At 38.0% G+C, this 23,297-nt stretch overlaps 1 protein-coding gene across 5 annotated transcripts in view; it reads left to right on the top strand.

The window, feature by feature from the left end:
* The window catches only part of BRINP3 (BMP/retinoic acid inducible neural specific 3), a 482,278-nt gene that overhangs the window by 272,829 nt on the left and 186,152 nt on the right, over window positions 1-23,297 (top strand). The window lies entirely within an intron of this gene.

The raw sequence follows: 23,297 nt of genomic DNA, 5'->3' as shown, positions 1-23,297 counted from the left end.
TCACAGAAACTTCCTGGAAATTATTAAGACACTCTAGGTTTGTATTTTATACTCCATAACATATCTAGCCTTATTCCTTTTGAAGTGCATGAGCTCTAACATCATACTCCTTCCCCTCTTCCACCCTTAAAGACTTTAGAACCAATTAAGATGTACTCATAGAAATCATCAAGACTGAATTTAAAGTATAAGCTCTATTTCTAGGCATTTTGGAAAACTACAGACACAACAGGCTTCTGAACAGTTCACTCCCAATTAAATATCTAGGACTCTCCCTCGGGGCAGAGCCACTCCTATAACCTTAACCTATGAAAGCAGGAATATAACTCCTCTGATGGATCTGTCCAAGTGGTATTTCAAAAGGAGCAGAGTAGAGAATGCATAATCCCATCCTTCAATATCACTAATCAGGTATTCTTTTATCTTTGATGGAAGCTATTGAATGTGGGAGGGAGATGGGTTAAGAGAGGGCATGAGAGGTATCCTAGTAAAATTCCTGCCAGTGAAACATTAGACAAAATAAAATTCACTTTCTCTTCTAGTACTATCCAGGGCATCTTTCTTAGTTTGAATATAACCAGTTTCTCAGGATGTTTAAAGTTAACTGGATTTATTGGGACCACTGTTCTTCTTGGTTCGTGCCTAAGTCACATCTGACTCTTTTGAGACCCTATCAGGAAGTCTGTTTTATTGCCTGGGATATTACCTCCTCCATGAAAAACAATTAGATGACACTCTTTAAAACATAATATGTGTTGATCACAATCACCCTGCCTTTATCCAGGAAACCAAGGCTGTTTTGATTTTTGTTTTGTTTCAATGTAGTTGCTGATATTAGATCACTAAATTTATGCAAATATTTGTTATTTAAATTTATTTAGAGATAGGAGGCACAACAATAGCATTGTGTCAGGGATCATATCTATCTTTCAGAACTCTAAGTTGGATTGTTACAATGATCTGGAACAAAGGCTCTCAAGAGCAATACTTTAAATCAATAAATCTTGAACTCCATTTCTTCCCACATATAAATTAAACTTGCAGTTCCCAGAGGACTATAAAAGAGCAAATGTCAAGTGATATCGCCGTAAAAGGGTCCTTCTGTTTCACTAAACCCATGATGACTGCCTACCAGGATTGCTTGAATTAATTACTCTGGCAGGTGTCAGCAGAAAAACTAAAGATAGGTCTGAAAAACCACCTGGACAATGCAAATATTTGAGCTCCCTGCGTGTGTGTGTGTGTGCGCGTGTGTGTGTATGTTTTTATACATATATGTAATATAGTATTATGTAAAATCAGACTCTTTCAAAATTCTTACTCTATTATGACCACATCTCAAAATTTGATAGCATTCAAATTTCCAGTAGTATAAAAATAAGAGGATTTAAGTCATAGATTAGGGAAAGAAATCGATTTTCAGAAAATTGCTAGATAATTTTAGAAATAATCTCCTACAAGATGCTGTTTTCTAAATCCACTGATGCTTACACAGTTTCCTATGAAACAGTTTTGGTAAAAGCCAGTTAAAAAGCAGATATGCCTGGCTTGTGGGTCTGCCACAGAGGAAAGAACTTTGATACATTCATCACCTTCATAGTTGCAGTTCTTAGATCCCACGGAGAGAGGTGTTCTTCTCAGGGGGAGTGTATAGAAAGCCAAAAGAATCACTGCTATCTTGTCTAGGAAAACTGTTATCTTCACAGAGTCAAATATTTCTACAGTAATTAAAACATTTGCAGTCATCAAGACATTCAACCAAAGGCTAGGAATAAAAACCTACATTTCTATCTACATAGTAGGGAAAAATATAGAATCTTTTCTAACAACATCAGTATAACAATCTTTAGGAAAGAAGGAACAATAAAGAAAGAAAAGAAAAAGAAAAACATTTATTGATGCCTTTACACAATGTTGTTGTTAAGTCATGTCCAGCTCTTTTGTGACCCCTGGGACTGTAGCCCACCAGGCTCCTCTGTCCATGGGATTTCCCAGGCAAGAATAGTGGAGCAGGTTGCCATATCCTTCTCCAGGGGATTTTCTTGACCCAGGGATCAAACTCACATCTCTTGAATTGGCAAGTTGTTTCTTTACTCTTGAGACAACAGGAAAACCTTATACAATGTATCCATTGTGAATACAGTTCAGTTCAGTTCAGTTGCTCAGTCGTGTCCAATTCTTTGCCACCCCATGAATTGCAGCATGCCAGGCCTCCCTGTCCATCACCAACTCCCGGGGTACACTCAGACTCACGTCCATCGAGTCAGTGATGCCATCCAGCCATCTCATCCTCTGTCGTCCCCTTCTCCTCCTGCCCCCAATCCCTCCCAGCGTCAGAGTCTTTTCCAATGAGTCAACTCGATGCATGAGGTGGCCAAAGTACTGGAGTTTCAGCTTTAGCATCATTCCCTCCAAAGAAATTCCAGGGCTGATCTCCTTCAGAATGGACTGGTTGGATCTCCTTGCAGTCCAAGGGACTCTCAAGAGTCTTCTCCAACACCACAGTTCAAAAGCATCAATTCTTTGGCGCTCAGCCTTCTTCACAGTCCAACTCTCACATCCATACATGACCACAGGAAAAACCATAGCCTTGACTAGACGGACCTTTGTTGGCAAAGTAATGTCTCTGCTTTTCAATATGCTACTAGGTTGGTCATAACTTTCCTTCCAAGGAATAAGCATCTTTTAATTTTGTGGCTGCAGTCACCATCTGCAGTGATTTTGGAGCCCAAAAAAATAAAGTCTGACACTGTTTCCACCGTTTCCCCATCTATTTCCCATGAAGTGATGGGACTGGATGCCATGATCTTCTCTTTCTGAATGTTGAGCTTTAAGCCAACATTTTCACTCTTCTCTTTCAGTTTCATCAAGAGGCTTTTTAGTTCCTCTTCATTTTCTGCCATAAGGGTGGTGTCATCTGCATATCTGAGGTTATTGATATTTCTCCTGGCAATCTTGATTCCAGCTTGTGTTTCTTCCAGTCTAGTGTTTCTCATGATGTACTCTGCATAGAAGTTAAATAAGCAGGGTGATAATATACAGCCTTGGCGTACTCCTTTTCCTATTTGGAACCAGTCTGTTGTTCCATGTCCAGTTCTAACTGTTGCTTCCTGACCTGCATACAGATTTCTCAAGAGGCAGGTCAGGTGGTCTGGTATTCCCATCTTTTTCAGAATTTTCCACAGTTTATTGTGATCCACACCGTCAAAGGCTTTGGCATAGTCAATAAAGCAGAAATATATGTTTTTCTGGAACTCTCTTGCTTTTTCCATGATCCAGTGGATGTTGGCAATTTGATCTCTGGTCCCTCTGCCTTTTGTAAAACCAGCTTGAACATCAGGAGGTTCACAGGTCATGTATTGTTGAAGCCTGGCTTGGAGAATTTTGAGCATTACTTTACTAGCGTGTGAAATGAGTGCAATTGTACGGTAGTTTGAGCATTCTTTGGCATTGCCTTTTTTTGGGATTGGAATGAAAACTGACCTTTTCCAGTCCTGTGGCCACTGCTGAGTTTTCCAGATCTGCTGGCATATTGAGTGCAGCACTTTCACAGCATCATCTTTCAGGATTTGAAATAACACAACTGGAATTCCATCACCTCCACTAGCTTTGTTCGTAGTGATGCTTTCTAAGGCCCACTTGACTTCACATTCCAGGATGTCTGGCTCTAGATGAGTGATCACACCATTGTGATTATCTGGGTCGTGAAGATCTTTTTTGTACAGTTCTGTGTATTCTTGCCACCTCTTCTGCTTCTGTTAGGTCCATACCACTTCTGTCCTTTATCGACCCCATCTTTGCATGAAATGTTCCCTTGGTATCTCTAATTTTCTTGAAGAGATCTCTAGTCTTTCCCATTCTGTTGTTTTCCTCTATTTATTTGCATTGATTGCTGAGGAAGGCTTTCTTATCTCTTCTTGCTATTCTTTGGAACTCTGCATTCAGATGGTTATATCTTTTCTCCTTTGCTTTTCGCTTCTCTTCTTTTCACAGCTATTTGTAAGGCCTCCCCAGACAGCCATTTTGCTTTTATGCATTTCTTTCCATGGGAATGGTCTTGATCCCTGTCTCCTGTACAATGTCACGAACCTCATTCCTAGTTCATCAGGCACTCTATCTATCAGATCTAGGCCCTTAAATCTATTTCTCACTTCCACTGGAATTCCATCACCTCCACTAGCTTTGTTCGTAGTGATGCTTTCTAAGGCCCACTTGACTTCACATTCCAGGATGTCTGGCTCTAGATGAGTGATCACACCATTGTGATTATCTGGGTCGTGAAGATCTTTTTTGTACAGTTCTGTGTATTCTTGCCACCTCTTCTGCTTCTGTTAGGTCATTTGATTTGATTTAGATCATATAAGGGATTTGATTTAGATCATACCTGAATGGTCCAGGTGTTTCTTGACTTCCTACTTTTGAATTCCAGTCCCCTATAATGAAAAGGACATGTTTTTTGAGTGTTCGTTCTAAAAGGTCTTGTAGGTCTCATAGAACCGTTCAACTTCAGCTTCCTAAGCATTACTGGTTGGGACACAGACTTGGATTACTGTGATATTGAATGGTTTGCCTTGGAAACGAACAGAGATCTTTCTGTCATTTTTGAGACTGCATCCAAGTACTGCATTTTGGACTCTTTTGTTGACCATGATGGCTACTCCATTTCTTCTGAGGGAACCTGCCCGCAGTAGTAGATATAATGGTCATCTGAGTTAAATTCACCCATTCCAGTCCATTTGAATTCGCTGATTCCTAGAATGTCGACATTCACTCTTGCCATCTCTTGTTTGACCACTTCCAATTTGCCTTGATTCATGGACCTGACATTCCAGGTTTCTGTGCAATATTGCTCTTTACAGCATCAGACCTTGCTTCTATCACCAGTCACATCCACAGCTGGGTATTGTTTTTGCTTTGGCTCCATCCCTTCATTCTTTCTGGAGTTATTTCTCCACTGATCTCCAGTAGCATCAGTTCAGTTCAGTTGCTCAGTCGTGTCTGACTCTTTACGACGCCATGACTTGCAGCACGCCAGGCCTCCCTGTCCATCACCAACTCCTGGAGTTCACTCAAACTCATGTCCATCGAGTCGGTGATGCCATCCAGCCATCTCATCCTCTGTCGTCCCCTTCTCCTCCTGCCCTCAATCCCTCCCAGCATCAGAGTCTTTTCCAATGAGTCAACTCTTCGCATGAGGTGGCCAAAGCATATTGGGCACCTACTGACCTGGGGAGTTCCTCTTTCAGTATCCTATCATTTTGCCTTTTCATACTGTTCATGGGGTTCTCAAGGCAAGAATACTGAAGTGGTTTGCCATTCCCTTCTCCAGTGGACACATTCTGTCAGATCTCTCCACCATGACCCGCCCGTCTTGGGTTGCCCCACGGGCATGGCTTAGTTTCATTGAGTTAGACAAGGCTGTCATCCTAGTGTGATTAGATTGACTAGTTTCCTGTGAGTATGGTTTCAGTGTGTCTGCCCTCTGATGCCCTCTTGCAACACCTAACATCTTACTTGGGTTACTCTTACCTTGGGCATGGGATATCTCTTCATGGCTGCTCCAGCAAAGCGCAGCTGCTGCTCCTTACCTTGGATGAGGGGTATCTCCTCACTGCCACCCTTCCTGACCTTCAAGGTGGGATAGCTTCTCTAGGCCCTCCTGCGCCCGTGCAGCCAGGGCTCCTTGGACATGGGGTTGGTCCTCCCGGCCACTGCCCCTGGCCTCGGGCGTGGGGTTGGTCCTCCCGGCCACTGCCCCTGGCCTTGGGCGTAGGGGCATGGGGTAGCTCCTCTGGCCGCTGCCCCTGACCTCAGATGCGGGGTAGCTCTTCCCCACCTGCCACACCTGGCCTCAGATGCGGGGTAGCTCCTCTGGGCTGCTGTCCCTGACCTCAGAGAATGCCTTTTGTAGGCAGTTAGGAATAAATGGAAATTTATGTTATATGTTAATTGAAATTTCAATTCTACTCATAATATGGAGAAAATCAGAAAACAGGTAGGACGTTTTCCAAGTTAGAACATAATTTTGATATAACAAACTTGTTTTGTTGTAGTTTTACATGAGTAAATGGCAAGAATAGAGGTTAAAATAATAATGAAATTAAAATGGGAGAGTGGAATCAGCAAGGATCACAATATGTGGAGCAATATAATGAACTGTCAGAACCTTTTTGATTTTGGATAACCCCCAATTTAAAACTAAAATGCATGTAATTACGGTTTTCCTCAGAAGCATATTGGCTTTGGAAAACATGCCCTAAACCTGATCAAGTAATATTTTCATTAATCAGGTTTTTCTTCATAACCAACCAACATTTTTATTAGTGAATTCATAGGGTTATACAATGTATTTTATTGCTCATATTTTTCTTTCTTAGTGGATTTTCTTCCCGTGTTATCTTAAATTGATTCATTTTACTCATGTCTCAAAGATCTCCCTATTTAGTACCTTTTATTTAGTCATTTAAAAATATATAAATTTGTTCATTAGGCCACTCACTCACACACTTTTATTTACACACTTAACAATATGAATTCTAGAATCAGAATGCCTGCATGTAAATCCCAGCTTCACTGATCGCTAGTCATGACACCTAGATAAATTAAAGCACTCAACGTCTCCTTGACTTAGGTTCATTGTCTCTGGATTGAGGATTATATAGATATGTTGTGAGGGTCAAATGGGTTAATATTTGAAGTGAAGTGAAGTTGCTCAGTCTTGTCCAAGTCTTGGCGACCCTGTGGACTATATAGCCTACCAGGCTCCTCGGTCCATGGGATTTTCCATGCAAGAGTACTGGAGTGGATTGCCACTTCCTTCTTCAGTGTATCTTCCCGATCCAGGGATCGAACCCGGGTCTCCCGAATTATAGGCAGACGCTTTACCATCTGAGCCACCGGGGACGTCAATATTTGAAAGGCTCTCACAACAATGCCTAGCATGTAAAAGTGCAATGAAGTGTTAGCTGTAATTATTTAACGCATAGTTATTGAGCTCATGCTATATTCCAAGAGGTAGTTTATTTATCTTCTGATCTCTCCACCCTGAGCTCAGTACAAGATAGGAGCTCAATAAATGCTAATTGAAATTAAATGAACCTAACTCAACATGAGCAGAATTGATGATGTTGTAGCAATCAGAAACTGCAGCAACCCGAGTTTCAGATTGCTAAAATTAGGTAAGTGACTGTAACTATTGCGTGGATGCTGAAATAGCTGTGAGAAGTTTCATAGGAATCCCCAGTATGCCTCTATATTTATTTCAGCATCCTCATATTTCTTCTACCTCTGAGTAACAGAATAACAACTCTCCTACTAAGCAAAAAAACCCTCAAAATCCTCTTTTCTAAATACCTTCTTTTTAAATAAGAGTATAGAATTGCTTGTTTCTTATATAATAATTCAGTATATTCCACTTCCTGTTTTGCAAAACATCAAGCCCATATCACAGCTAAACTAGGACATCCCATCACTATAACTATTATATCAAGCTCTTTGGCAGAATCTCCTCACCTTTGAAATGCTGGCAAGCACCATAGATCACATGCAGTACTGCACTTGGTGACTGACACTTAACAAATATTTGTTGAGTGCATCCTGTTGAATTTGTGAAAGACCAGATGCCAGTAACAAAGGTGCTTAGAAGGGAAAAGTCAGCTTCCTAAACCAAGTGCAGATTGACTATCTGTCGAATCTTATTCACAGTATAGCTGACTATTATTGTATAGAGAGTAGTGATTGAATTTCATTCACTGAGTGAATAGGAATTTGTTTTTTTCCAAAATTGTTTTTTTTTTATTTTAGTCATTAGTGTATGAATACAAAAAGAATTGGTTAGATTTTCTTATATTTGGTAAAAGCTCTGGAAAATAAAGTAAGAAACTCTTAGTTGGGATGGAAATAAATATGCATGGTTTATGAGTTATCTGGGTCCTTAAAATTTGTTTGTTGTATTTTTAATTAAGAATTTATTTTTAGAGAAGTTTTAGGTATGCAATAAAATTAAGGGGAACATATGCTTCTCGTATACTCCCTGCCTCTATGTGTGTGTAGCCTCCTCCATAATCAACATCGTCCATCAGATGATACATTTATTGAAATGATGCACCTGTATTGACACATCAGAGTGCCCTGAACAGAGAAGGCGATGGCACCCCACTCCAGTACTCTTGCTTAGAAAATCCCATGGACAGAGGAGCCTGGTAGGCTGCAGTCAATGGAGTCGCTAAGAGTCAGACACGACTGAGTGACTTCACTTTCACTTTTCACTTTCATCCATTGGAGAAGGAAATGGCAACCCACTTCAGTGTTCTTGCCTGGAGAATCCCAGGGACGGGGGAGCCTCATGGGCTGCTGTCTATGGGGTCGAACAGAGTCAGACATGACTGAAGTGACTTAGCAGCAGCAGCCCGAAGTCTACAGTTTACATTATGGTTCATTCTTGTTGTAGTATGCTCTATGGGTTTGGATAAATGTATGATGGCATGTGTCTGTTATTATGATCATGCACATATTTCTACTGCCCTAAAATTCTCTGGGCTCCACCAATTCATCCCTTCCCTCCTCCCTAACTGGAAACCACTGATCGTTTTACTATCTCCATATTTTTTTAAAAGATAACCATTAAATGTCATAGTAAGTTAAAAGACATAAAAATAATTTTATTCTACCTCTCCCATATTGTTCTGAATTTGGTTCATCTATCTATGAACAGATGGTAACATCCATTGTTAGACATTACTTGTTTTACTCAATTTCTTCTGTTACATTCCTGGGGATAGATATAATAATTAAGAGAGAAATATCATATTATTTACTTTCTCTACATTTCTGTATGCACTCCCTATTTCAGTATGGTGCATTATGTCAGAAAGAGCCAAGGGAACAGAGCAGTGAGGAGTCCTGATTCTGGGGCCACAGTCCCCTGGGCTGGAATCCTAATTCTACTGTCTACTGATTGTATGATCTAGCTTAAATAAACTCTTTTCTCTCTCAGTTTAACCATCTGTAAAAGGGAGGCAGTAATGGCACTAAGATTATCTGGCTGTCATGAAGATTAGAAGAGTTATTATATTGAATGTACTTATAACACTGCCTTACATGTATGAAGTATGGTATAAGGGAATAAGTGACCTGTAAGACAGTTACTGGGCTTCCCTGGTGGCTCAGCAGTAAAGAATCTGCCTGCCAATGCAGAAGATGCGTCTTTGATCCTTGGTCTGGGAAGATCCCCTGGAGAAGGAAATGCAACCCACTCCAATATTCTTGCCTAGAGAATCCCATAAACAGAGGTGCTGTTGGGCTACAGTCCATGGGGTCACAAGAATAGGGTAGGACTTAGTGACTAAACCACTGCCATGCCCATTACTGTCAATTTAACTCATTATAAGGAAGAATTACTAATAAATAATTATATATTTGAGATACATTTTTATTAATAGAAATATTGGCATATAGGAAATTATGTCAGACAAGATCATCTGTTTTAGTCTATTTTATCAACCATCAACACTATGTCAACAATTCCTAACTATGTACTGCCATTCCCATTTCCAAACCCAAGGTCTTCTGATTTTTCCAATAACCTATAATGTTTTCCTCTGTTTATCAAATTTTTTATCAAATTCTAAATTTAAATATGAATTCTTTGTATGTTATTCTCTCTGTTAGTCATCTGTATTTAATCAAGCAATGAGTTCTGAACATCTTTTTGGTTTCCATCCATTTGTGATAGGATTTGAGCTGAGGCACTTCTCCTTGTAAAACTTCCCAGATACTCTCCCTGACTTTGTCTTATTACCTTTCTCATGCAGCCTGCATAATATCTCAAGATAAATCCTTCACAATGCTTTCTTGAACCAACCTACAAAGTTGTTCTACACTTGAAGGGCTTATTTCCTGTTACATCTATGGCTCCATAGGGAGTTGTTCAGTCTCTCAGTCATGTCCTACCTTTGTGACCCCATGAACTGCAGCACGCAAGTCTTCCCTGTCCTTCACCGTCTCCTGGAGTCTGCTCAAATTCATGTCCACTGAATCAGTGATGCCATAGGGAGTAGTCTCTCGAATTGAATGATGCAGTGCCTTTGACCTTTTCCTATTCCACCATTTCATGACTAACTTGAGTAGCTATACAAAGGACAAGCTGAGCAAATTGGTGAAAACTAGAAAGGAAATAAACAGAGATTCAAAGCCATCTTAGTGAGATAGAGTGCAAATGATTATGAAAGTATGGCATGTCATTGATATAAATGTAAAGTTAAAGAAAGATATTGCATTTTTCTGCTTTAATATTCTAAACATATATCATTTTTCTTACCTTTAAAGTTTAACACTTTTGTCCAGGGAATTGAAAAAGACTAAGCTAGTTTTAAAAGGGGATTTGTGATGTGACATATAATTCTAAATTTATTTTATGCCACTTGATAATGGATATTTTCCCCATTGCACTGCTTAAGAGGAGCTCAAAATTTAAGTGATCAAATCTCACTCGAGAATGTGCTGGGCAAAGAATTTATATTTCAGATCATTGCATTTCCCTCCAGCCGGATTGTAAAAGGTTGAGGTTAAATTACTTTTACATTTTAAAGTGCACTTTAAAGTGCATTAACTTCCTAACATTTCTGCCCTGAAATGCTACACTAATTTGATATTTGTCCTATATCTTTTTTTCTATCTAATCTAGATAGAAATCTGAGTTGACCTTAATTATATTTTCCTTACTTTTAAACTACCATCCTCTGTTAGCAATCTTCAGACACGTACACAGGAATTTTTGTCATCTTAAAAATGACTAGATATTTTCTTTGAAATTTAAAGGTTTCTTTGAGAAATATAATAATTCTGTCAACTTTAAAATATATAGCATTAGTCATTTGTGACTTATGTAAGTAGAAAAGGTTGGAGTCTATTTTAGTTAGGTACATGAAAAATGTACTCTCACCTTCACATAACTCAAAAATGGCTAAAGCAATTTAGTTCAAACTCTCAGACAAGTTCACCTTTGGTCCATGAAAAAGTTTGAAAAATCTCGTCGAAAATGATATCATGCTATCAAATTATGACCTAAAATGGAGATAAATGTTTTATATAAATCCTTATATTTTTAATACATAAAGTTATCTTTTCAGTTTAATTTGAGGCATCTAATAGTTAAATTTTTATTTTAGTAAGATTAGTTAAAACAATTTCTCTTGATTGAATTAAAAGATTTGGAAATTAAAACAAAACATAGGCATAATATGCGATCCTTTCATGGCTAGATATAATGTCCAGTACCCTATATCATTGTAAAGTTATCCATAAGTTTACAAATTACTTAATTAATTTGCTTATTTGGTGAATGTTCATTTAGCATCTCTGATGTGGTGAGCACTGCTAGGTATTAGGACTAAATAAATGAAAATAACATGATTGTTAGCCTTGGCAGATTTAATCTGGGGAGGCAGATATCTGGACTGAGAAAGGCAATATAGCAAAAGTAAATTTACTCCAAGGACATTCATTGATTCTTGTCTAAGAGAATTGATAAGAATGCCCCCAAATATCTGATCTGGGTCTTGAAGGATAAATAGTATGCAGTATCACACAATGGAAAATCCAGACAGAAGACAAAGGCTTTGCTAAAGAATTATGGAGAATTTCAGTGTGTCTGAAGAAATCTGTGACTGATTTGTGAAGAACAGTGTTTACCCAGGTGGGATAATGACATAGATTGAGTTATTTTTGTCCCAGTTCCTTACCCATGCCTTTAGCTTTACCCCATTATTTGCATGTGTCTTTTAGCACACCCTTTGCCAAAAGAGTTTATAATTTCTCTGATGACATCTAGGAAACATTTTTTTCTGTCTTTTTAGTGTTGGCCTTAGTCATGTGATTTTGGTCAATGAAATGTTAGTGGACATGACACGTAGGCTCAAAATATATATTTTGTGGTTAAATTTCTGTTCTTGTGTTTCCATCATTGTCATGTGAAAGATTTTCTCTGTGAAAATCAGTGTCTCTTTAGTCTGGGTCCTAGAATGAACACTTGAAGAGTGAGCTTCAGCTCCCCTTTTAGCTCAGCTGGTAGAATCCACCTATAATGCAGGAGACCCCAGTTGGCTTCCTGGGTGGGGAAGATCCACTGGAGAAGGGATAGGCTATGCACTCCAGTATTCTTGGGCTTCCCTGGTGGCTCAGCTGGTAAAGAATCCTCCTGTAATGTGGGAGACTTGGGTTCGATCCCTGGGTTGGGACGATCCCCTGGAGAAGGGAACAGCTACCCACTCCAGTATTCTGTCCTGGAGAAGTCCACAGACTGTATTGTCCATGGAGTCGCAAAGAGTCAGACAAGACTGAGCAACTTTCACTTTCAGAGAGGGCTTGAATTCATTGTTAACCTAACCAAGCCATTGTAGCACACACACAAACCACTGAGAATAAATGAAAATAAAGCAGCTTTTAACACCAACAAATTGAGTGTAGAACTATTTGCAGGTAGTTACCAAAGTATTTGAAGAAAGCAAGAAGCCAGTTGGGAGGCAGTTGGGGGTCTGTAGCAATGTTTTGACATGTCAATAATTTTGTTGTTATATGAGAAATTTATTAACACTGTAACTCAGAAACATAATGGAGAGCTTATTAGATCAGAAAAGTCTAATGGCATATAAATATGTTAGGATGTTATTACAGTAAATAATGGAAGAGCGAATAAAAGTCTTAACTCATACAGTAGCAATAGAGAAACATGTGGGTTTGGGAAAATATAATTTACATTATTGCAAACTAACCAATGTTAGGCCCAGAGGAAAAAGCTGGAGAAGATAAACACTTGAGAGATTTGGTGGATATGGTGTTTCCATTAATTTGAATAGACAGAGATAATATGGGTTTTATAGAAACAGAGATAACAAGTTTAGTCTATGACACAAAATTTATGAGGTATTAGTGAAAAACCAAATACCAACATTTAGAAGATGGATGCAAAGATGAGTCCTAAAGTGCAAGAAAGAATCAAACAAGGAGCAAATATGTGAAAATCACCAATAGGTAGCTAATAAATGAAGAGACGAAAGTTAATTAGGTCAATCACGGAGAGTTTATCGGTTTGAAAGATAAGAGGGGCATTCTGGAAAGATGGCAGGCTAAAAAGAGGATTGACTTTCTTCTATCCTCAGCTCCTATTGCCAACCATCCAAACCTCCTGAGCCAGATATGTTTAGGTGCTCAGAGGAAAACAAACCCTGGACAGTATAATCATGAGAATTATTTGAAGCATTTTCTTCCCTCTGAGATTACTGCAAACCTGAGAAGCAGCTTCTGAAAGTCTTAATTTTGAGAATTAGAATCTTATTGTTACCAAGGAGAATTTAGCACTCAAATGATGTCTCGCATCATCTTTGTTTATCTTTGTTTCCCTGACTCTTAGGAGCTGAAGAATGGTTGAAAAACTGGTCAAGTTTTCCTACCTAAGGCATGGAAAGCTCCTCAGGGTAAAGAAACTAAATCAACAGCAGAGCAGAGATTGTAAATAGGCTACTGTTGTTCTATTTGAGGTGAGGGCTACATGGCACAGTCTTCACTTCTCAGAATTACAGACAATGAAGTATTCTAATATTCTAGCAGTTGAACAAGTCCCAGTGAGTAAAGAGAGAAAAAATATCAGTCTAGATAAGCAGAGCCTGATCAGAAAAATAAACCATAGTGTGCAATTTTTGTAAGCCTCTGAAAAAATAGAGATGATAGAGAAAATTCTTGCAAACTTGGAAAATACAACCCAAAATACTTTGTGATTGAATTAAATATATCTATTAATGGAAAATGGTTACAAATAAAAAATTAACAGAAGGTATGTTTCAAATCTAAAAAAAAAAAAAGAAATACAAAGAAAACTACCAAGAACTGAAATTAGGATGAAATATAGATAATATATCCAAGAGATATAACATTTTAAAAGTATAGACATTTCATAAAAATAAAAAATGATATAAAAAACAGAGGAATAAAGTTTATAATTTACAGAAGTAAAGCAAGTTCAACTCATTGTATATAGCTCAAATAATATAAAATAACTATGAAAACAGGTCTTACTTATAATGATAAAGATTTAATGAATATTCAAAAACTGAGCAAATATATCATTCATTCACTCAATCTGAAGGTAATATTTTTTAAAAATATTCTAACAAAATAATAAGACCAGAGACTGTGATAGGAAAGATGAAAATTTTAAGTAGTTAAAAGTTATAGATCTCAAAATATATAAATGTGTATCTGTATTGAAAGCCAAAGATACTTATCAATACCCTTTGAACTGAGAAGGAACTTTGAGAATGAAAGATGAAGCTGGCAACTTTATAATGTGCAATATGAAGTTTATTGCAGGTAACATACATACAGGTAGGATTGGGCAAATGGTGATCCAGAGTATGCTCAGCTGCACTCCATGCTGTTGAAAGGAATACAGAAGGGTTGACAGGGGCCAAATTGAAAAATAGAATTTGACTATAAAGGGAGAAACATGTCTGTAGCTACAAGAACAGAGTTTTTTTCTAATCCCTGCAGGTCTCATGACCTTACCATCTGCCTCAGCAAAAAAGCACTCTGCCAATTTTTATAACAGACAAGCAAGGGTAAAAATTGATTGGGAACTTATGTGGCTTGGGTGCATTTCTTGTGAATTAGGTTAAAGATCAGTCATGTAGAAAGAGAAGCGGGTAGGACAGCAGGCCTAAGACAGACTGAAAAAATGGAGTCCGTGTGGTTCAGTCACATAATGTGTGTGTGTGTGTGTGCCTGTGCAGTAAAAGAGGTCAATCTAAATGGAAACTGATGCAGTCCCATTAGAAAATACAAAATTTCCAAATCAGGATTTTTTTAAACATAAATCAAATCAATTCAGTTCAGTTCAGTCACCCAGTCATGTCCGACTCTTTGCAACCCTATGGACTGCAGCACACCAGGCTTCTATGTCCTTCACTATTTCCTTGAGTTTGCTAAAACTCCTGTTGAATGAGTCATTGATGCATTCAACCATCTCATACTCTGTCATCCCCTTCTCCTGCCTTCAATCTTTCCTAGCATTAGGGCCTTTTCTAATGAGTCATCTCTTCACATTAGGTGGCCAAAGTATTGGAGCTTCAGCATTAGTCCTTCCAATGAATATTCAGGACTGACTTCCATTATGATTGACTGGTTTGATCTCCTTACAGTCCAAGGGACTCTTAAAGTATTCTCCAACACCACAGTTCAAAAGCATCAATTCTTCAATTATCAGCTTTCTTTATAGTCCAACTCTCACATCCGTACATGACTACCAGAAAACCATAGCTTTGACTGACGGACCCTCGTTAGCAAAGTAATGTCTCTGCTTTTTAATATGCTGTGTAGGTTGCTCATAGTTTTTCTTCCAAGGAGCAAGTGTCTTTTAATTCCATGGCTGCAATCACCATCTGCAGTGATTTTGGAGCCCCCCCCCAAATAAAGTCTCTCACTGTTTGCATTGTTTCCCCATCTATTTGCCATGAAGTGATGGGACCAGATGCCATGATCTTCATTTTTAATGTTGAGTTTTAAGCCAACTTTTCACTCTCATCTTTCACTTTCATTAAGAGGCTCTTTAGTTCTTCACTCTCTGCCAAAGTGTGATTTCATCTGCATATCTGAGGTTATTGATATTTTTCCTGGCAATCTTGATTCCAGCTTGTGCTTCATCCAGTCTGGCATTTTGCATGATGTATTCTGCATATAAGTTAAATAATCAAGGTGATGATATACAACCTTAATGAACTCCTTTCCCAATTTTGAACCACTCTGTTGTTCAATGTCTGAATCTAACTGTTGCTTGTTGACTTGCATACAGATTTCTCAGGAGATAGGTAAGGTGGTCTGGTATTCCCATATCTTGAAGAATTTCCCACAGTTTGTTGTGATACACATAATCAAAGGCTTTAGTGTAGTCAATAAAGAAGTAGATGTACTTCTGGAATTCTGTTGCTGTTTCTATGATTCAGTAGATGTTGGCAATTTGATCTCTGATTCCTGTGTCTTTTCTAAATCTAGATTTAACATCTGGAATTTCTCAGTTCACATACCTTTGAATCCTAACATGGAGAATTTTGAGCATTGCTTTGCTAGCGTGTGAGATGAGTGCAATTGTGTAATAGTTTGAACATACTTTGACATTGCCTTTCTTTGGGAATTGGAATGAAAACTGACCTTTTCCAGGCTTGTGGCCACTGCTGAGTTTTCCAGATCTGCTGGCATACTGAGTGCAGCATTTTAACAGCATCATCTTTTAGAATTTGAAATAGCTCAGCTGGAATCCCATCACCTCCAACTAGCTTTGTTCCTAGTAATGCTTCATAAGGCCCACTTGACTTCACACTCCAGGATGTCTGGCTCTGGGTGAGTGATCACACCATTGTGGTTATCTTGGTCAGGAAGATCTTTTTTGTATAGCTCTTCTGTGTATTCTTGCCACCTCTTCTTAATATCTTCTGCTTCTGTTAGGTCCATACCACTTCTGTCCTTTAGTGTGCCCATCTTTACATGAAATGTTTCCTTGGTATCTTTAATTTTCTTGTAGAGACCTCTAGTCTTTCCCATTCTATTGTTTTCCTCTATTTCTTTGCATTCTTCATCTAGGAAGGCTTTCTTATCTCTCCTCGCTGTTCTTTGGAAATCTGCATTTAGATGGATATAACTTTCTTTCTCCTTTGCCTTTCACTTCTCTTCTTTTCTCAGCTGTTTTTAAAGCTTCCACAGACAACCATTTGCCTTTTTGCATTTCCTTTTCTTGGGGATGGTTTTGATCACTGTCTCCTGTACAATGTTATGAATCTCTGTCCATAGTTAATAATGCAAAATATATTCTTATGGTAGTATAGAACTATAAAAACTTAAGGGAAAAGTTCATAAAAGTCTTGTATTTGACTGGAAAGTGGAAAAAAATTAGCATTCCCTAGGTATTATTCAGTCAAGGAAAGGTGTAGAACAAATTGTGAGAAAATGAATATATTCAAAATGTTTCATCTTAAATTGTAGGGTACACATTGTGGAATCTAGTTTTGTGGAATATGATTTTCATATTATATCAAAATGATTTCAGTTATTAGTATTATACCATAATCGTTCAGGTATTTCTATAAAGCTCATCTTTTTTATTTTTGGTGACTTTAAGTTAAAAATATATAATTTTCTTTAAAATTATGTCAGTTTGATCTACATTTTTGGATGTTGCACAAATATATATATGTACCTATGTATAGATACAGGTATAGATCTCTCTCTCAGAGAAGGCAATGGCACCCCACTCCAGTACTCTTGCCTGGAAAATCCCATGGACGGAGGAGCCTGGTAGGCTATAGTCCATGGGGTCGCTAAGAGTCGGACACGACTGAGCAACTTCACTTTCACTTTTCACTTTCATGCATTGGAGAAGGAAATGGCCACCCCCTCCAGTGTTCTTGCCTGGAGAATCCCAGGGACGGGGGAGCCTCTTTGGCTGCCGTCTATGGGGTCGCACAGAGTCGGGCACAACTGCCGCGACTTAGCAGCAGCAGCATAGATCTCTCTTAAGATCTCTTTCCCTTTCTATCTATCTATGGAATATTTTCTTAGAAAGTCCTATATATTGAGTAATCACATATGTTAAGGGCAATTCTTATGTGCAGTTCACCTATGAGCTCCATCAACAAGGACAAATGCAGTTTCTGGTATTTAGGAACTCTATCACCTTGTTAACAGAAACTTGACTAATATGAGAGGTACACTTTGAAGTATTTAGTTCTTTTTTTTGATAACACAAACCTGTATTTGCATAGAAATTAACTAGGCAGTGTATGTATTATATAAATTATATAAATGTTACATATAAACATTTCTTTTTCCCAAGATAATTCAGGTAAAGTACTTTTCTTTATCTATGGAGAAGCCATTGTGGAATCTCCACAGTTTCAAACTGGTAGCTGTGCAACTAACAGGTGACAAACCTGGGAATAGAAATTAATTTATCTGTATTTTTGTTTTTCCCCTTTCCAGTAACCTAATTGCCTCATCTTCTATATTTGAAAATCTAGCATAAGAGAAGGATTAAGCATAAGATTGATATTTGCCATTTGAAGCATATCACTTTTAAAAATGTAGATGTCATTTTTCAATAGCCTAAACAATATTACCTCAGAAAAATTATCATGCATTGGAGAAGAAAATAGCAACCCACTCCAGTGTTCTTGCCTGGAGAATCCCAGGGACGGCGGAGCCTGGTGGGCTGCGTCTACGGGGTCGCACAGAGTCAGACACGACTGAAGCGACTTAGCAGCAGCAGCAACAGCAGAGAAGACTCCTGACTAGTCGGTCAAAAGAGATTTCACAATTTTCATTCCTAAGTCCCATATATTTCAACATGGAAGCGTCTGCCAAATTTGCCATAGAAACTATTCAGGAACAAATACACCCAACTTACTTATCTGACTCCCTCACTGATAACAGATGAGTAATAGGCTTTCAGGAGACAAAAAGAGCTGCTAGTGGGAGACACAATAGCTGTGTCAATAAGTTAAATTTATTGTAAAGTTGGGGGAGCAGGCAATCCAGCTAAACAGCTAAAATAACATCTCAACGTAATGCAGCTAAAGTAACAGCTCAGACATTTTCATCAGGCCCCATATAGTGCCTGGGCAAATACTCATGCACTTGGTGTATTGACAAGAAAAGACTACTTGTTTTCAACTGAACCAAGGAAAAATGAAATTATATTTTGTTTTAAAAGGCAGATTAAATTATTTTCTGATTTTGAAATTCTTCCATAGAGAATAATTTAAACATAAGCTTTGTTGCAAAAAAAAAAAAAAAAAAAAAAAATCCTTGAGCCAAGCTTGAGTGGCTTAGAATAAATCACTTTTTAAAAACTCTTTTCCTAACAATATTAAATGAATGAGATACAAACCAACAGGTATTTTCTTTGTAATTGTTCATAGATTACAAAATTGAAGTTGTATACCCATGGAAGAATCATCTTCTCCTTTAGGATTATACTTGATGAACATGGTGGATTTTAGCGTTTAGTGTGGTTGAAAATTACCTGCTTGTATCTAAAGAGCATCTCCACAGGTTCAGAGTTAACACCCCTGGGGCCTGAAAACCACAGGGGTCACCAGCACATATGACTCCTGGGGTGCACTCGATGGTGTGTTGCCAGCAAAGCTGCATGAAGTCCCAGAGGTGGCCTGGAGGTCCAGAAGTCACTTTGGCACCCTGGTTTCAGGAGAAAATAAATAGTCAGGAAGAAATAATATAGCAGAGATAGGATATCAGGAAAAGTAATAGAAGAGGAAAATAAAGTTTGGAGTGGGAATACACTTTGGATTTTTATTATTGCACTCCCAAATATATTCTGGGACGTAGACAAACACATACTGTAACAATAAAACTTTTTGTCCTTGTCACTTTTGTTTATACTTCCATTAATTTCTCATGATAAGCAATTATCTTAATTATGATCCTCAGTTTTCAACTAAAAAAAAGTGGGAGGAGAACAATGCTGAAGAGGGTTGTTGCCTTTCTGTTGCTCAGTTGTGTCTGACTGCGACCCCATGGACTGCAGCACACCAGGCTTCCCTGTCCATCACCAACTCCCAGAGCTTACTCAAACTCATGTCTATAGAGTTGGTGATGCCATCAAACCATCTCATCCTCTGTTTTCCCCTTCTCCTCCTGCCTTCAATCTTTCCCGGCATCAGGGTCTTTTCCAATGAGTCAACTCTTTGTATCAGGTAACCGAAGTACTGGAGTTTCAGCTTCAGCATCAGTCCTTCCAATGAATATTCAGGGTTGATTTCCTTTAGGATTGACTGGTTTGATCCCCTGCAGTCCAAGAGACTCTCAAGAGTCTTCTCGAGCACCACAGCACTGAAGAGTATGATTACTGACATACAAGAGTATTACAAGAGTAATATTCCTGACATAATTGACCAGTTTATTGTTTTCTCTTGCTCTTAGAATTTTAATAATGAAAGAATTTAATAATTCAACTGCTTATCATGATGTGAACTACGATTCCACTTTCTCTTACACAATTTTTAAATTCATTTGAAGTCAACTGTGTTAACTTCTAGTGATAATCAGTTGCTAAAGAATTTGAATTTGTCATAACTTTTCTGTGTGTGAGCAAGCCAATTTATTTTTTTGAGGGGAAAAAAAAGGAAGGAAGAAAGAAATGACAGCAGAACCATTTCTGTAATGGCCAGCTGAAACAAGAAATCCACTTCTGTCTCTCTAATTACTCCTGAGACTGTTGAGTTTTAATGTGCACTTATCAGTTCTCTGGGTGCTTGTTTAATTGGATGACAAATGGAAGAATATGACAGTCTCAGTATGAAAGTTTAGCCAGTCTGTGCACAGGCATTAGTTGTCCTATTATAATAAGATAACTGAAGTCAGAAACTTTTGATATGCTTAAGGAATTCAGAAATATTCAATACTGCTGAAACTTCAAAAGACTGTGATAAAAATTTTTCCATTTCTAATCAGAGCAATAAGAAATGTTTTAATAAGTAGTTCAGAACAGTCATATTAGACGTGGAATTTCAGAGGAGTCAGGCAAAAATTTTAGTGCAAGTCTTTTTTTCTGAAATAAAATAATGGGAGCTGCAGGAAATGTTACGATCTACTCTACTGACTCCATAATTGAAGGAGGAAATTAAAAATAATAATAATGAAATAGTTTTATTAAATTTGAATTACAGAATAAGCCTGTTTTATCCAGGTGCCCTACGTTAGTGTCCTAGTATGGCAGAGCATTTGCAGTTGGCATTTTGACAGTGACAGATTGTCCCGGGGTGTGCGTCTTGTGCCCTACCAGCCACAGTGGACTGGCAGCACCTTTGATTCAGCTTCCGTCATCCTTAATATGGTGATGGGTGCTTTTCCTTCAGCGCTTGACGTTTGCATCTGCACATTTTTAGCTAAAGTGTCAAAAAGAAGCAAAATAGATAATTCAGTTGGTAAAGGTTTTTATCTTGGAGCATCAGCTCACAGTTCCCTGCTTGACTGAGACTTCAGGTGAGGACCAATTGGGCAGACTGGATAGAGTTAGAAATATACCGATCAAATAAATTATATAACAGGAATTAATGAAGTGAGTGGCTCTCCTTGATGTTATCCTTTGCTCACTGGTCCTGGCAGGAAATTTTGTTTGTGAACTTAGTGGCATTTGCTCAGTCATAGGTTAGTGTCTGTAATGTCTTTGGTATATTCAGTCTAACTGTTTCTTTGTTTACTACATCAAAGAAGAGAGAAAACACATCAAGATAGAGTGGCTTGGAGTGATTGGATAAAGAGTACAGAAATTATTTGAGAAATGAATGAGAAAGACCAGAGGAAACATGCCACGTGTGTGTGTGTGTGTGTGTGTGTGCTTTTGCAATTAGAGATTACTGTCTCCAACGGGGTGGCAAAATGGGCTGAAAACTTTTAATCCCATTTTTTTTCAATGATGCTGTTATACTCAGCGTAGCTTTTCTTATAACTATTACTTTATATTTTCACTTATGTAGGCTAGCTGACAACATCATTGTCAAAAATGATTCCAAAAAACACTATTAGTTTTATGTGATGATTCACACCAACTCCAGAAAAAATAGTACTTGAATTCTGAAATTGCCATTGCATTTTAAAATCTGTGATAATTTTAAGTAGCTATAATAACTAAAAGCCAATGAGATCGCAAGTCATAGAATAAACAATAAAGAAAATAAAATCATTCTTAATATTTTATCTCTTCTGTTTCATTTCTTTAAAAAATGTAATAAATGCTCTTTTAGATGACATCTATTTTTTTATGTGAAGCAACAGAAAAGAACCTCTGGCTCCTGAGTTCCCTAAAATGTCATTTCTCAGGTCTGGTGGACTCGGCATTCAAGCTTACAGTAACAGCAACACGTGCAGCGGTGGCCGAATTACTCTTGCCAGAATGCAGACGGCAGGCCACGGTCCTGAGCTGGGCTGCATTCTGTGTCCATTTTTGTAACTGCTCTGCGGCAGTGAGTTTTTATGCTTTCACATTAATATTGAATACATCAGAAAACTCTTAGCTAACTATAGTACAATAAAAATATCCCTTTAAACTTCATACAATGAGGTACAAGTTTATCATTTATGTAAGGTATACGTCAGTTATAGCTATCAAAATGTAACATTTTAAAAAATGTCAGTTTTATAAATATATATACATGTAGTTAGAAATCTAATGAAAGCTTTTTTTTTTTTTGCTATAGAGTTTTCTTGAAATTGCTGTGATTTTAAGCTTTGTGTTATTTTAAAATATATCAAAATAGCATCTGTAGGAATGAGCTTATAGATTTGGCCTGCCCAAGACCAATCAGGTGCCAGACATTTAAATTCCATGGTAACCATGGTTTAAGCATAAGGGTGTCCTGATGTTGCTTGCACTTGTTCCAAATAAATTGTGTCCAGTTTACCATATTCCATATCACACTAAATAGAAACTTTAAGAACCTGAGAAAACTCTTTTCTAGCTTTGTGTGCAATTCTGTATTTTAATGTGTGCTCAAGGGGAAAGCATAGTCTTTCTCAACAGGTTTCCATGTGGGTGTTTGTGGGTCATATACATGTATATTATTTCGAAAGAGGATAATTTGTAGGGTATGAAAAAAGGTCAATCATTGTAGCCATGCCTAGACTCATAATAGCAAGTACAAACGGGAACCACACTGAAGCAGTTACTCTCCAAGAATATATACTCTGTTTTATTTCTAAATTAAATGTGTGCCATGTCTTTTGTATTAAATATTTGTACTTGTATTTGTGCTCAATTGTGTCTGACTTTTTGCAACCCCGTGGACTATGGCCCACCAGGCTCCTCTGTTCATGGAGCTTTCCAGGCAAGAATACTGGAGTGGGTTGTCATTCTCTACTCTGGATATCTTCCCAATGCTGGGATTGAACCCATGTCTCTTGGGCCTCCTGCATTATCAGGTGGATTATTGATACTTAATACTTTATTTCACATACTTTTTCTCTGTTGTTTCTCATTCTTTGTTGTTCAGTTGCTAAGTCGTGTCCAACTCTTTGTGACCCCATGGACTGCAGCACACCAGGCTTTCCTGTCCTTCACCATCTCTCGTAATTTTCTCAAACTCATGTCCGTTGAGTCGGTGATGCCATCCAACCATCTCATCCTCTGTTCCCTACTTCTTCTGCCTTCAATCTTTTCTAGCATCAGGATCTTTTCTGATGAGTCAGTTCTTTGCATCAGGTGGCCAAAGTATTAGAGTTTCAGCTCCAGTATTAGTCCT

The sequence above is a fragment of the Bubalus bubalis genome, chromosome 5, assembly GCF_019923935.1.
Source record: "Bubalus bubalis isolate 160015118507 breed Murrah chromosome 5, NDDB_SH_1, whole genome shotgun sequence".
In the NCBI taxonomy this organism is placed as follows: Eukaryota; Metazoa; Chordata; class Mammalia; order Artiodactyla; family Bovidae; genus Bubalus; species Bubalus bubalis.
Note: the sequence above shows the minus strand (reverse complement) of the source record. Positions and strands in the feature narration are given on the sequence as shown.